Here is a 4,418-nt window from a genome sequence, read left to right as displayed (position 1 = left end):
AACGAGGGAAAATAATCTTTTTAAACAATTTAATCACGGCCTTTGCATCGCAATGGGGAGTAGCAATAGCTTCCACCCATTTGGACACATAATCTACAGCTACGAGGATATATTTATTACCTTGACTGCTCGAAAAGGGTCCTTGATAATCAATGCCCCAAACATCGAAAATCTCAACCTCAAGAATGCCTACATGTGGCATCTCGTGTCTGTTGGAAATATTCCCCGATATTTGACAAGCATCGCACTCAGCAACAAAATTGCGACAATCTGCATGCAAAGTTGGCCAATAGAAACCAGATTGGAGTACCTTAGCCACAGTCCGGGATGGACCATGGTGACCACCATAAGCAGAAGAGTGGTAAGCTTCTAGGATATCCTTCACCTCCCATTGAGGCACGCATATCTGGATGAGACCATCTGCGCATTCCTTGAAAACATAAGGATCATCCCAAAAGTATTGTCTAGCATCATAAGCGAACCGCTTCTTCTGCTGCCATGAAAGCTCGGGTGGTATCCTACCTGTCACAACAAAGTTAGCAAAATCAGCAAACCACGGAGGTGGATAAGACCCTGAAGTAGTAATAGCTAACAGACTCTCATCAGGAAAGGAATCATTAATAGGCAACGAATCCTCCCTTTTCGTCACCGCAGGCGAGATAAATGGTCAGCCACCACATTCTCTGCCCCTTTCTTGTCTTTGATCTCCAAATCAAACTCCTGCAAAAGGAGTATCCACCTCAAAAGCCTCGGCTTCGCATCTTTCTTGAGAAAGAGAGTCTTCAGCGCTGCATGGTCAGTATAAACAATAACCTTAGAACCTAACAAATAAAACCGAAATTTGTCTAAGGCAAAAACTACAGCTAGAAACTCTTTCTCAGTGGTAAAATAGTTGACTTGAGCCTCATCCAGAGTTCGGCTCGCATAGTATATGGCATTCAAAGCTTTATTCTTTCGCTGTCCTAAAACTGCACCAATTGCATAATCGCTGGCATCACAAATGATCTCAAATGGGAGATCCCAATCAGGCGGCTGAATGATTGGTCCAGAAACTAGAGCCTCCTTCAACCTGTTAAAAGCTAAAAGGCACTCATCGGTAAACTCAAAGACAGCATCCTTAAGGAGCAATTGTGTAAGTGGTTTAGCAATTTTTGAAAAGTCCTTAATGAAACGCCGGTAAAAACCAGCGTGACCAAGGAAACTCCTCACTCCTTTAACATTTAGGGGAGGAGGTAATTTCTCAATCACCTGTACCTTTGCTTTATCAACATGTATACCTTTATCAGAAATCAGATGCCCTAACACAACTCCCTCATTGACCATAAACTGACACTTTTCCCAGTTTAAAACAAGATTAACATCAATACAACGCTGCATGACTTTATCAAGGTTAGCTAAACAACGATCAAAGTCACTACCATAAACTGAGAAATCATCCATGAATACCTCCATAATGTTTTCTATATAATCAGAAAAAATCCCCATCATGCACCTCTGAAAGGTAGCAGGGGCGTTACACAATCCGAAAGGCATTCTATGATATGCAAAAACACCTTGTGGACAGGTAAAAGTGGTCTTACTCTGATCATCCAGATGAATAGGGATCTGAAAGAACCCTGAATATCCGTCTAAAAAACAGAAAAATTTGTTAGAGGCCAGTCTTTTAATCATTTGGTCAACAAAAGGGAGAGGGAAATGGTCTTTCTTGGTGGCGGCATTTAACTGTCTATAATCAATGCACATCCGCCACCCTGTCACTACTCGAGTTGGTATTAATTCATTTTTCTCATTTTTAACCACGGTAGTCCCTCCTTTCTTCGGGACTACCTGAACTGGGCTAACCCACTTGGAGTTGCCAACTGTATAAATAATACCTGCATCGAGTAGTTTCATCACCTCAGCCATAACAACTTCCTGCATCTTCGGGTTCAACTTGCGTTGACTCTGTCTGTAAGGCTTGTGGCCGTCCTCCAGCTCTATCCTGTGCATATAAACATCAGGGCTGATGCCCTTTATGTCATCCAAAGAGTAACCTAAAGCCTTCCTATTTTTCTTAAGCACACACATCAAAGCAGACAGCTGGTCATCATTAAGCTTAGAGCTAACAATAGCTGGGTACTGCTCCGTATCATCTAGAAAAACATACTTAAGATTAGGAGGAAGTGGCTTACGCTCTAGCACTTTTACCTCTACAGCATAGACAAAATCAGCTTCAATGGTATAGCAAGTGTTTACCAAGTTCTCGTTGGCTAGGCTCAAGAGCATCTCATCTTCTTCCTCTGTGAGCTCATAGCTCTCCATTGAGGCTACCAAAGCATCTGGCTCCTCAGCATTCTCCACTGTAGTACCTGCACACTCATCTGAACCAGTTAGATCAGCTAAGGGATCCTTGGCTAAGGATTCCCTCCAATTATAACTAACAGCCCTGTCAACAATATCAATGGAATAACACGTATCATCGTCAGCAGTCGCCTTGTGAGCAAGACTGAACTCAATGGTGTCATCCCCTACCTCTAAGGTGATGGTTCCGCGTTTGACATCTATTACTGACCCTTAAATGTATGTAAAAACGGTCTACCTAAAATAATAGGTATCTGACTGTCCTCTACAATGTCCAAAACAACGAAATCGACAGGGATAAAAAACTTACCCACTTGAACGGGTACATCCTCTAGAACTCCTATAGGTCTCTGAGTCGATCTATTTGCCATTTGAACGGTAATATCAGTCACCTTAAGTCTACCAATATTTAACCTTTCGCAAATAGAATACGGCATGACACTGACACTGGCCCCTAAGTCACAAAGAGCCTTTCCAATTTCGTGGTTACCTATAGTGCAAGGAATTGAAAAGCTACCCGGGTCCTTTAATTTAGGTGGTAAATAGATTTGTGAAAGAGCATTACATTCTTCCACAAAAGCAACATTACCATCATCACGAAAATTTCTCTTTCGATTTAAAATGTCTTTCATAAATTTAGCGTAAGAGGGTACCTGGGTAATTAAATCAGTGAAAGGAACCATTACCTCGAGATTCTGGACCATCTCCAGAAACTTACCAAACTTGCGCTCTAGCTTAGTATTTTTCAAACGTTCCGGATACGGGACTGCAACACTGGCCGTAGGATCAGCAACCTTTGGCTTCCGTAAGTTTAAAACTTCCGTCAAATCATCAATGAGTGAAGAATCATGCAAACTAGTTGACGGATTTGCATCCTGCACTGGGATCCCGGTCGATCGACCAAACTGGCTGGGCGTGAACAGTTCCTGGACAGAACCCTCTTCGTCAGGAATCTCAGTTGATCGACTGACATTGTTGGTCGATCGACTGCTTATGCTGGGTGTGAATAGTTTCTGATCAGAAACTTTTTTATTTGACGCTTCAGTCGATCAAATGATAGTACTGGTCGATCGACTAGAAGTACTGGCAGTTGAGCTCGTTTTTGCACCAGAAATTAAACTAGCCTCTTCATCATTTTCCGAGTCTCCTCTTGGCTTGTCGGGACCTTCATAAGAGAGGCCACTTTTGAGATTAATGGCGTTAATCGTTTCAATTGGCCCTTCACATTTACTCGAAGAATTGGCAACTTGCTTAGCCTCTATATTCTCCAACTGCTTCACAAAATTCTTTGAGGACTCAATCCCGGCTGCTTCTATATTCGCCACTTGAACTAGAAGAGTTTGGACCATTTCTCTCAACTCCACGGCCTCATCTGAATTATGGACAGGAATTTCAACTCTGTCCTTGGAAGCTTCAGAGGCCTCGAGCTTCTCGAGACGGGCAGTAATAGAAGTAATTAGTGTCACAACGGTACTCATTTCATCACTTTGCTTCCGTGAATTCCCACGTGAACTCCCAAACTCAGCTCTATGGACCGTCATCTCCTCAATAGTGTTCCAACCTCTATTCTGACCGGTATTGTTTTGGAACCTACCATTCGCAGCTGCGTCCAGAATGACCTTGTAATCATCATATAAAGCATTGTAGAATAAGTTGCAAAGATACCACTGCTGGAAGCCATGGTGAGGGACAGCTCGGACCAAACCTTTGAAACGTCCCCATGCTTCACAAAAGCCCTCATCGCTTCTTCTTGCCTGAAATTTGTAATTTTACTCCTCAAGGCATCAGTCTTTGAAAGCGGGAAGTACTTCTTGTAGAAGGCTAATGCTAGAGATGTCCAATCCGTGACTCCAGCTGCTACCCTATCAAAGTAGCGGTACCAATCTCGCGCCGAATCTTTCAAGGAGTATAAGAACATCAACCCCTTTACTTCATCCTGAGTCACCCCAGCTGGTATAGGTATGGAAATGCAGAGAGTCGTGAAAATTTCCATATGCTTCAAGGGATCCTCATCTGGTAGACCAGTAAACTGATTTCGCTCCACTAAATCGATATAAGTGGAACGAAATTCGAAGTTA

General features: G+C 42.8%; 1 non-coding gene across 1 annotated transcript; it reads left to right on the top strand.

Moving 5' to 3' along the window:
* Positions 1 to 4,014: 4,014 nt before the first annotated feature.
* On the top strand, positions 4,015 to 4,125 carry LOC141635382 (small nucleolar RNA R71). The gene has a single exon (XR_012540075.1). It is a non-coding gene; the product is annotated as a small nucleolar RNA R71 (small nucleolar RNA).
* Positions 4,126 to 4,418: the final 293 nt, after the last annotated feature.

The sequence above is a fragment of the Silene latifolia genome, chromosome Y, assembly GCF_048544455.1.
Source record: "Silene latifolia isolate original U9 population chromosome Y, ASM4854445v1, whole genome shotgun sequence".
Taxonomy (NCBI): Eukaryota; Viridiplantae; Streptophyta; class Magnoliopsida; order Caryophyllales; family Caryophyllaceae; genus Silene; species Silene latifolia.
Note: the sequence above shows the minus strand (reverse complement) of the source record. Positions and strands in the feature narration are given on the sequence as shown.